This window comes from Mustela erminea, chromosome 14 (assembly GCF_009829155.1).
Source record: "Mustela erminea isolate mMusErm1 chromosome 14, mMusErm1.Pri, whole genome shotgun sequence".
Taxonomy (NCBI): Eukaryota; Metazoa; Chordata; class Mammalia; order Carnivora; family Mustelidae; genus Mustela; species Mustela erminea.
Genome location: NC_045627.1, coordinates 83,711,757 through 83,723,755, shown reverse-complemented (window position 1 = coordinate 83,723,755; position 11,999 = coordinate 83,711,757).

Here is an 11,999-nt window from a genome sequence, read left to right as displayed (position 1 = left end):
CCGTGCTCTGGGCAGCATCCTTCTGCCTTCCACAACCACAGTGTAACTAACACACACCAGGCAGGAACTGCCAGGCCATTGGGAACCAGGCTCCTTACCAAGGTATGGTGATGGAGAGGGGAGTCACCACACACACACACACACACACACCCTCCAATCTGGGCTGCTTTGTTATGGTGATGGAGAAGAGAGTCACAACACACACACACACACACACACACACACACACACACACACACACCCCCTCCAATCCAGGCTGCTTTGGAATGACGGAGCACATGATCCTTTCACTAATTAATCTGAAGACCTTGTAAATCATCCACTGGAACCCGCGTAGCACTTTCCAGAGGAGGGAACTGAGGCTCAAAGAAGTTGTCTGGCCCAAACCGCATGGCTTAGGTAGAGGTAGACTGGGTCTGCCCTAAAACTCAAGGCTCCTGACTCCCCATCCTAGCTGTCTTTTTCTCCTCCCATCCCATTCTCCCGTCACTTCCTAAGAGCCATTTCTCCTTTAGAAACAAAAACCAAAAAAGCAGATGCCCACACACACGAACACACACATGCGCGCACACACACTTTTCCTGAAACTAGTAAAAAATCATTGAATCCGGAAAACCGATGTTCAGCGTGACATTGTACTTAATTAATGATGCTCTCTTCATATTTTTCCTCTCTTCAAATTTGCTTTTTAACAACAGGAAGAGTTAAGTAGAGTGACTGCATTAACTCTGAATTTCTTGCCTTTGAATAGTTGGTGTCACCACCTTCATGTGATTCAAATTTAGTTGCTTTGCATCTAATTGAAGCATTGCACACAAAAAAAGGTAATTTGCCGTCCAAAGGAGGAGTGAGGGGAGCGCAGAGAAAAGAGGGGACATATTACTTAACTTTGTGATGATAATTACCTGAACACAAAGACGCTTACAAGAACATTCTACACTGGATATCAGCCAGAAAAATTAAACCTATGTTGCTGCTTCAATACATCTGAATACTAGGAATTGGCAGAAAAGTATCTATTCTATGAATAATAGCCTCTACAGTCCCAGAGGACAGCGGTACATGAATTTAAAAAAAAAGGGGGGGGGGGAAGAAAAGAGAAGAAAAAGAAAAATAGTCTTGAGCTTTTTCCAAAATGGTGCTAATGCGCCACTGAAACTTAATTTTATAATTTACTGGCAGTCAAGATGGCAGGAAATAAAATAATTTGCTATATTCTGCACAACAAACCCTGCTTTTCCTGGGAAGGGGTAATTATCCCCATGGAAAAAAAAAAAAAAAAAGAAAAAATACGCCATCTCATATTAGGCTAAAGTCTCATCAAGAAGAGAAAAAGTGCCTCATTACACGTAATTACCAGGGAATTAGAAACATCATTTAACTAAATGAGCGAATAATGCTCAGGATATTGAAGAAACTTGCCTGCACTTCTGCAAAGCACTCTAAGTCCCATTACAAAAATTGCCCCTCTTTAATGGAATAATTTTCGGCCTTGTCTGCCTTGCTTTAAAAATAAAGAGGCTCGGAGAGGCAGAAAGAGGCTGAAACTGCCATAAACAACTGTTGAAAGGACTGGAGAGAAGGCGCGGTCTCTCCTGGAGACCAAGACTCAGAATGACTCATAATCTACCATAATCATGAAAATTAAACCTGAGGGCTTGAAGAAAGGATTACCCCCTTTTTAATTGTGCTTCCTCAAGACTGCAACGTACTTGTGGGTATGTATTAAGGGACGACAGATGAAAGATCTTCAGGTTCGGGTACAGCTTCCCTGCTCCAATACAAAAGCAGTTACAGCCATTCCACGTTCTCTTAAAAACAGAAAATTATAACATACCTGCAGATTGATGTTTATTGCGACTTCGCACAATGATTTTTCCAGCCACTCTAAAGCCTCCAGGCTTGGGTTGGGATGCCCCTCCCCCTTTGCCGCGCACTTTCAACATTTGTCAAAATTCAGCATCGAAGCGGTGAATGTAACAGAACTACCCACCTTCCTGCAACAGCACCCTTGACTCACACAGGGAGCTAGAGTTGCTGGGTGCGCTGGTCCTGGCTGCCTCGTCAATGTCTTGACTTTAGAGCAAGGAAAATCAGAAAGGAACTGGTACTGGTCAGATGCTTCGTAAATGACCCAAGAAGGAATTGAATAAGGTTCTTCAAAGAAGAAACTGGGGTCAGGGAAGACCGCAGTATCATCCTGAGGACCCTGCCCCAAGAGCCTTTAAGGAGCCACCCCTAATCTTCAGCAACACCAAGTCCCCTTCCCTGGGAGAGGCACAGCCCGAGCTACCAAAGGTGCCATTCCTTTCAAATGGACAGTGGTGAGGAAGCTAAAACCAGCCCAAGGCTACTGAGCTCCCCGTTCAGGTCCCTCGTGTCCCGGTCCAGATTCCTACACATCAACTAGTCGCCTTTCAGTCAAGCAGGAATGACGTTCTTGCTTCTACACCATGCCTGAGCTCTTGTTGACTTGCAGGTTCTGTGGCCCAAATGCATTCCTTCCTGGTGCAGCACGTGTGAAGGATCGCAGAAGAGAACCCCATGAACCACTGACACTCTGGGTGTGCTCATCAAAAGCACCTGCCCTTGGGAAGCTCGCAGATGGCGGGCAAGGAAGGCAGGGGTGCCAGCGCGGGAAAGACCCGAGGTTGATCTGCCCCTCTGCCTCCCAGAGCCACCTGGCCATGGCCCGCTGAACCACTCTCTAGGTTCAGTACCCAAGAAATCAGAAAATAATGAAAGGCAATTGGCTGGTTTCCTCAGGGATGAGAAGAGGTTCATACACATGATGCTCTGGAAACAGAAACCACTTTGAGGGATGATAAAGGGCAAAGTGCCCTGGGCTGCTTTAGCCCTCTCATTTAACTCCAGGATGGAGGTTGGCACTACTGAAGTTTTCAGAAGATGGGAAATGAGAAGTTGACCTCCTATCCCAAGCTAATGGAGCAAAGTAAAAGGAGCACGGTAAAAACAGCTACTGCTTATCTCATTTAAGGAACGAGAGTCTGGTTAACTGATTTACCCACTAGGATCACACAGCTCATAAGGGTGGACCCAGAATCACAACACAGATCCACCTGCTTCCAAAACCCTTGCCTCAGGCCTCACTGCACTATCTCCTCCAAGAAGAATTGCCAAGGAGGAATGATAATAATACCATCCACTGTGGCGGAGGACTTCCAGATGTTTTTCAAAGCGCTTTCACACCTCCAATCTCCAGTGAAGTCAATCAGGACAGCACAATACCCACTCCACACCAAAACAGAAAATGACCTGGAGGAAGTCATCCTGCCAACAGCAGCCAAGACAAGTGGCACTTCCTCCTGACCTGGTGGTCATCTTGCTAGTGCTGGTAAAACAAACCCTGAGAGAAGATACGCCTGGCCTAAGAGGTGTAAGTCCAACCCCTTGGTTTCGTTCACCAACCAGGATTAATTCTCTCGATGTAGGCAGTATTGGGAGACGGTAAATATTTGAGCCACTACTTTTATTTTTCTAATTGCTTCTCATCAGGTCATCTAACTGGTGCAAATAAAGCAAACTATTTAAACCACATGAGCTAGCTCATCAGGATGACATAGTAAGCCCACATTCTGATCACCCTCTGCTCCAGACACCAGAGCAAAGATGGCTAAATTAGAAGAGAAACAAAAAAGACAGATTTTGACCCGAAAACCAGAAACCCAGGTTTCTGTGGAGTTGAACAGCTGATCTCTGGGGCTGTCAGCAGAAAGCAGCAGCAGGGAGTTTCGTGTCTGCTGGGTGACAGGGGACTGCTAGACAGGAAGGAGGAGGTATAAAGAGAGAAAAACCAGTAGTAACAACTAAGGACCAAAATTAAGAAACTTTACTCAAAATCTCGATGGGGAATTCCTAGGACAATGTATACATATATCAAATATTCCCACTGTATACTTTAAATATCTTATAATTTTGTCAACCTCAATAGAGATGGGGGAAAATAATAAGCCTAAAAACCAAAATTATAAGTCAGCCATCAAAATCAAACTGAAATATATATTTACTCCAGATGACATTCATTTTAGAGCTCTATCAACCAAAGACTTTCTTTATGTCTAAAATATTCAACGAGGTCAAGGAAGGCATGACTTCATTAAAATCAATTTAAGAAGTTATGTATCAAAAATAGGCAAATATAAAATAAGAAGAGGAAGATATAAAAAAAACAGAAATCCTAGAAACAAAAAACACTTACTGGGTGAAATAAATTCTACACTAAATACAAAGAGAAAACTAATACATTGGAAGAAAGTTCCAAGGAACACACTCAGAATGGAGCACAGAGAGAAAATATAACTTCCAGCAAGCAGAATTGCCAGAACAAGGGAATGTAACGAATTTGGGGCAAGCAATACTCACAAACACAAGTGTGACAAATTTCCAAGAAGTTAAAGTTTGTACACTTTGAATACCAGGCAGGTATAGATAAAATAAACCGCAGTGAAACTGCAAAATATAAAGGATCAGAAGAAGATCTTAATAGCTTCCAGAATGTAACAGGTAATTTTATGTGTCAAATTCACAGGGCCATGGTGGCCAAATACTTGGCCAAACATTATTCTGGGTGTTTCTATGAGGGTGCTTTTGGATGAGCTTTATATTTGAATTGGTGGACTTTGAAGAAAGCAGATAACCCTCTATGAAGTGGTGGGCCTCACCCAATCAGTAGAAGGCCTGACTATAACAAAACGTTCACCTCTCCCATGCAAGAGAGGATTCAACCAGCAGTTCGCCTTCAGATTTCATATGCAAAATCAGCACTTTCTAGTTCACCAGAAGACTGCCTTTGAAGTGCTCTCTTTACTAGCATCCAGCCTGCCAGACTCCCCATATCCAATTTTGGACTCACAAGCCTCCACAAATGCATAGGAGTTAATTCCTTAAAATAAATCTCTTTATATACACATATACATCTTATCAATGCTTTTTCTGGAGAATCTCGACTAATATACAGAAGGAAAAAAACACAGATACTCTATAAACAATAGTTACACTTAAAACAGGCTTCTCAGCAGGAAAGTACAGATGCTAATGAAAAGCAGCCTGCATCTCTAAAGCAAATTTTCAACAGACATAGTACAGCCCAAATTTAATAATTAAACTGTTTAGCAATGTGGAAGAATTTTCCATTGATATTATCTATTACTATTACCAATATTAGTTGCTCAGAAACTATCATAATTAGACAGATGAAAAGATGTGGAAATAAAGACAGTTTTTAAAAAGGAAAAAAAAAAAAAAAAAAGACTGTGCCTGGGTGGCTCAGTCAGTTCAGCATCCACCTCTTGATTTAGGCTCAAGTCATGATCTCAGGGTCATGGGATGAAGCCTCTGCTTGGGGCTTGTGCTCAGCAGGGCGTCTGCTGGAGATTCTCTCTTTCCCTCTCCGTCTGCCCCTCCCCACCCCTCTCTCACACTTTCAAATAAATAAATATATTTTTTAAAGCAGACTGAGGGAAAATAAACTGTCAACCTAGAATTTTATATACAGCTAAGCCACCCTTCAAGAGCGAGAACAAATAAAGACATTATCCGGATACAAAGATAAGCTCATGCCCACTATGGGTAAAGATTTTTTAAAAGTTAATACATGTAATTAATTAACTATAAAAAATAACTAACTTTGGTATTTTTAAATTGAATAAAACTAAAATTAAAACTGTAAACATCAATTATAAAATAATGGGAAGGAGTGTTTAGTGAACAGGTAACATGTGTGAGACCACGGTTGCTGGGAGGAGGCTAGCAAGGCTGAGCCCAGAGTTTGATAGAACATTTTATACTTGTGGTGCCTCACTGGCTCAGTGCGACCCTTGATCTTGGGGTTGTGAGTTCAAGCCCCACACGAGGTGTAAAGATTACTTAAAAAATAATCTTTTGGGGGTGCCTGGGTGGCTCAGTGCCTTAAGCCTCTGCCTTCGGCTCGGGTCATGATCTCAGGGTCCTGGGATCAAGTCCCGCATCGGGCTCTCTGCTCAGCAGGGAGCCTGCTTCCCCCCTCTCTCTACCTGCCTCTCTGCCTACTTGTGATCTCTCTCTGTGCCAAATAAATAAATAAATAATACTTTTTTAAATATAAAAATAAATAAATAAAATCTTTTTTTTTAAAGAAAGTTTTATACTTAATTATGAGTGTTTAAACTTGAAGGGAGCTATCAATCTACAGCCTTCAAACTGAAGTGAGATGGAGAACAAGGAATATGAAAAACTTTATCAATCCACAGAGAGCAGAGGAAAGAGAAAAGAGAAAACAAAAGCACGGTAAATAAAAATACTCAAATCAATGAAATAGTAGATACTATAGAAATGAACTCATATACATCAGTGATCACATAAAAATCTAAGTGGATTAAGCTCATCAATTAAAAGACTGAAATTATTAGACTGCATTTCCATTTTTAATCCAGCTATATGATGCTTAAAATAGACATACATAAAACCCATCAGAAAGTTTGAAAATATCAGAATATAAATATATATCACATGCAAATGTTAACCAAAAGAAGCCCACAGAGTAATATAATAGCAGATAATACATAAAGCAAAAGGTATTTATAGGAATGAAGAGGTATACTTCATAATAAAGAGAAAAAAATCCACCTAGAAAATATAATAATCACAAACTTGTATATGCCTAATAACATAACCTCAAAATAACATAATTCATAAAATATATAAAAATATATAAAGTAAAAAATTACACAAAGCAAAAACAGAATTACAAGCAAAAACTGACAAATTAACTTAGTTGGAGAGCTTAACACATCAGAAAATTGATAGCTAATGTAGTTCAAAATTTAATAAGAACATAACATATTTGAACAACAAAATTAACTTTCTAATAAATATAAAAATTGAACTCTACACCTGACAGAGAAAATTCTTTTCAGATGTACATGAGCCATTTATAAAAAATATGTGTCACAACGGAAAGCATAACAAATCACAAAAACTGGTATCATTCAGACCACTCTCCCTGTCTACACTGTGTCATTTAGTTATAACTCAACAAATAGCCCACATGTTTGGAATTTAAAATGTACATCTCAATAATTCATGACTAAAAGAGGAAACTCTCAATGGAAATTATAAAGTATGCGGAACCAAACAACAATGAAATAACTCATATCAAAATTGATGAGATAGAGCAAAGAATATACTTAATAGTAAAGAGTGTAGAGCTTTATATACATTTATTTTACATTGAGAAAGACTGCGTATTAGTGAGCGTTGTGTTCCACTCAAGAAGCAAGAAGGAGAACCAAAGAGAAAACCTAAGACGTTGGAGGAAAGGATGGGGCGCCCGCGCGGCTCAGTGGGGTAAGCCTCCTCCTTCCACTCAGGTCATATCCCGGGGTCCTAGGATCCAGCCCCGCATCCAGCCTTGCATCAGGCTCCTTGCTCCTTGGGGGCCTGCTTCCCCCTCCCCCCGCCTGCCCCTCTGCCTACTTGTGATCTCTGTCTGTCAAATACATAAATAAAATTAAAAAAAAAAAAAAAGGTTGGAGGAAAGGAGAAATTAATGAAATAGAAAAGCAGCAGCAGACAGGAGCAACAAAACCAAAAATGTTCTGTGGTGGGAGGCAATAAGAGAGACATTCTTCTAGCAAGACCAGTCAATAAGTCACAACCAATATTAGGAATAATAAAGTAAGTAGTGAAGATTTTTTTTTTTAAAGATTTTATTTATTTATTTGAAAGAGAGACAGTGAGAGAGAACATGAGCGATGAGAAGGTCAGAGGGAGAAGCAGACTCCCCATGATGCTGGGAGCCCGATGTGGGACTCGATCCCAAGACTCCAGGATCATGACCTGAGCCGAAGGCAGTCGTCCAACCAACTGAGCCACCCAGGCGCCCCTAGTGAAGATTTTTTTAATCCTAAGAGAATGCTATAAACAATAAATTTGGAAATTCACATAAATTGAAGTACAATACATCTATTACCAAGATTGACCCAGGAAGAAACAGAAAACTGGAATAAATCGAATTAATTACTCATCAATCTCCCCAACTTCCCTACCACTTACAACCTACAAGGTCCAGATGATTTTCTAGGCAGCTTTTACCAAATCTTCAAGTAATCCTTCAAGTAAGGATCAAGTAATCCCTAAATTGTTTCAGAGACTGGAAAAATAGGGGGAGCTACCCAATTTGTCTTAGCGGACGAACAATAAACTTGATCTGACAACCGGACAAGACCCGGGCAAGAAAGAAATCACGGAGCGCACTGAACAGCACTAGAATGGAGAGCGGCCACGCGGGCTGGGAGAAGCGCTGTGACCCAGCAGCCGCTGGAGCTCCCCAGCCCCGCGCCAGAGAGGTCACATCCTACCAGCTTCATGAAAACTTCAAGTAGAAATCCAGCAAGAATTCAGATTCTCTCTCTCTCTCTCTCTTTTTTTTTTTTCCCCACCTATACAACCTAGAAGCCACGTTCTCGCTCTTCAGTACAGCTGGGTGACATCGGGCTGAAATCAGTCACACTCTACCCAGAAAGACAGCACCTCCAGTCCCATGCACACCCCGAGGGACTTGGGTTTTCTCACAGCCAGTGTTTCTTCAGACTGGGCGCTGGGTGCTAAAAGGTGTGTTTGGCCTGGGACTGTGGCGAAACATACACGAAATTAACCAGTTTTGCCCTCTTCAAGTATACAGCAGCGTAGGGAGTACCTTCCCATAGCTGCGCGGCCATCGCCCTCATCTCCAGAACTTTTTCGTCTTCCCAGACTCAGTTCCCATTAAACAAACCCCTCCAAGCTCCCCTCCAGCAGCAACCACCATTCCACTTTCTGTCTGTGTTTGACGACTCTAGGTACCTCATGTGAAGTGGGCTCACACAGGGCTTCTCCTTTCGTGACTGCTTTATCTGCCTCAGCGCACTGTCTTCGGAGTTCATCCGTGTGGAGCCGGTGGCACAATTTCCTGACCGACCAGTATTCCACCGCAGATGCAGAACCCATTTTGTTCCTCCATCATCTGCTGATGGACGCTTACTTGCTTCCGCCTTCTGGCTACTGTGATTCACACCGCTGTGGACAGGGGTGTGCGGATGTCTCTTCAAGTCTCTGCTCTCAATCCTTTTGGATATATACCCAGCAGTTGGTTTACTGGATTACAGGAGAATTCTGTATTTCTTCTCCTGAGGAAAAACCTACTGTTTTCCACAGAGGCTGTACATTTTCCATTGCTACCAGCAGGGCACAAGGCTTCCGGTTTCTCCACACCCTCGTCAACACTTGTGAGTTTCTGGGTTTTTTATAACATGTGTGCAAGACATCTCATTGTGGCCAGAGAGATTTTCATGACATTAGATGCACGGTGGGCATCCTTGGAAGAGGGCTTCTGTTCCCACAGTAACAGCTCAGTTTAGAGCTCAGTTTGGGTTTTAAAAGAGACTAGGGAATAAGGCAGGGCTGGGGGTGGGGGGGTGTAGTTACAAGATGCACCGCTTGAAATAAAAGACCTTTTATTTATTTATGTTATGTTAGTCACCATACAGCGCATCATTAGTTTTTGATGCAGAGTTCCATGATTCATTGTTTGCGTATACTACCCAGTGCTCCATGCAATCCGTGTCCTCCTAATTCCCATCACTGGGCCCACCCATCCCCCCACACCGCTCCCCTCTAAAACCCTCAGTTTGTTTCTCTGAGTCCACAGTCTCTCATGGTTTGTCGCCCCACTGATACCCACCTTCATTTTTCCCTTCCATCTCCTAATGTCCTCCATACTATTCCTTATGTTCCACAAGTGAAACCATATGATAATTGACCTTCTCTGCAATAAAAGTCCTTTTAGATTAGAAAGAGAATATTCGATTGACTCCCATGAGAGTCCACCGCTACACAATGGCACTCCTATAAACCAAAAGAAAAAGGAAAAGGAAAACAGGAATTTGTGTTTATTTTTGGCTTTGTGGGTCAAAGATCACCTTCCAAAGGCATAGTTTATATAATATCCAATGTAACATAACATTACCATATTATATAATATGTTATGTAACTAATTAGCATGAATTGAGTCCTCACTGTATGTTGGGCACTGGGCGAGGCAATTTTCATAACTTTTCATGTCATCCTCCTAGCAATCACCTTTTTCAGATGAGGTGGGTGAAGCTTGGGACCTAGGAAACGTACCCCAGATCACACAGCTGGTCACCTGCAAAGCCAGGATTTGACTCACAGGCTGTCTGCTTTGGAATGTTCCAGTCCATAAGTCATAAGACCTCAGGATTTTTTTCTCCTGTTCCAGTTTTCTCTCTTATAAAACTTAAGATCAGCTTTGCTCACCAAGTTAGCTGCCACACGCTTCAGAAAAAGGTAGCCCCTCAGAAGAGGAAGGATTTCTTTCGGTCATGCTGCAGTTCTCTTATGAACTTGCAGCATCCTCAGTATAGACGAAACTCCTTCCTCAGTGGAAAGCATGGATCACACACCCCCAATTGCTTCCCTCTGGATTGGGGTACACGTTAAATGCTGAAGGTTTAGGACGGACCATCTTATAAACTCACAAGACAGCTGCATAGGGTTTGAATCTTCAAAAATAAAGCCCCCACTCTTTAAATGTAATAGCATTTATCTGGCAATCAGTAGTCAATTGATTTACAACTATACTGCGGAACAGAAAAAAAGGCCTATAGATGAGTCTGTAGAACTTCATCCCAGAGATCCCAACAGAGTTAAGAATGCAAGAAAGGCAACAGAATATACAGCCTAGACGCCACTGATCAAATGACTCAGTGGAAGCAGGATCTCCATTTCTCAAGGGCTCCATGGTCTCTGCTCCTCGGGGCACACCTATGCTCCCTTCTCCCACCTTACTGACCTGCCTGCCCTAGCAGAAGGACCAGGAGCTTTCCCAGCCATGAAATGTACAAGAGCCTCCGTCCAGCTGCAGAGCCGACCACCAACTGGCACAGTCTCTTTAGTGCCCTAGGAATGAATTCCAGTTGATCCAACTCATCTTTCTTGAGTTGGAGGACAGTGAAAGCCCAAGGTCACCACCCTATTTCCTACCAGAAAATCAGATGCCCTTGAGTCAAATATCCATCTCCAGTCCATTTAACGTGCCAGGAAGGGAGAGGAGGTGGTGTATAAAGTTCTGTGGCTTTAGAGACCACCCCATGGAAGGGGACTCGGTCCAGGACCGAAAGAGCAATTGTGTTGCGCAGAAGATACGCTGGGGAGGTGATAATTTGGGAGACCTTTTTGTTTTAACGATGATTGTGATTATATTTTAAGTATGTATGTAGCCACATAACGCTTATCCACCTATACTTTCAGAATCTCTAAGCTTAAGAGAAAAACACCCAACTCTTGTCCCTTTCCTCTCAGCCTCAAGCCACTTTGCCGGCTTCTGTGTCTGCCCCTCCCCAGGGAACTGTCAGCTCCTTCAAGACAAAGACTGCACGTGGTTCGTCCTTGATTAACAGTAACAATTACACATCAATTCTACCTTAATAAAGGTGGAAAACAGTAACAGCAGTTAGCACTGTGCGCTATTAATATACTATACACTGGTGTGAATCCCTTTACACTTGTTAGCTCATCGAATCCTTATGACTATTCTGTAAAAGACACACTGTTATCACCACCACACAGACTAAGGACATAAGGCTCAGAAGTTAAATAACAAGCCCAAATTCCATAGTCAGTGAGTTACAGCACCTACATTCAAACCCGCCAGGTCTACCACAAAGCCCACCCTTCTAAAACCAATGCTATGTCCAAGGCAAGTCATTCAGAAGTGTTAAGATCTGAAGATGGACGGACAGGTGGATAGATGGATGGATGGTAAGTTGGTGGGTAGGTGGAAGAATATGTTAGGAAAACAAAAAAGTGACCCACAAAGGGAATACTTTGGTGGTCAGTGGGCTTAGTAGCAATAAGGCATGTTCCTGAGGGAGGGAAGGGCATGGATGTGCTGTATTCCTGGCTTTCCTAAAACTTTCGATCCTTACCACTAGTCCTAAAAC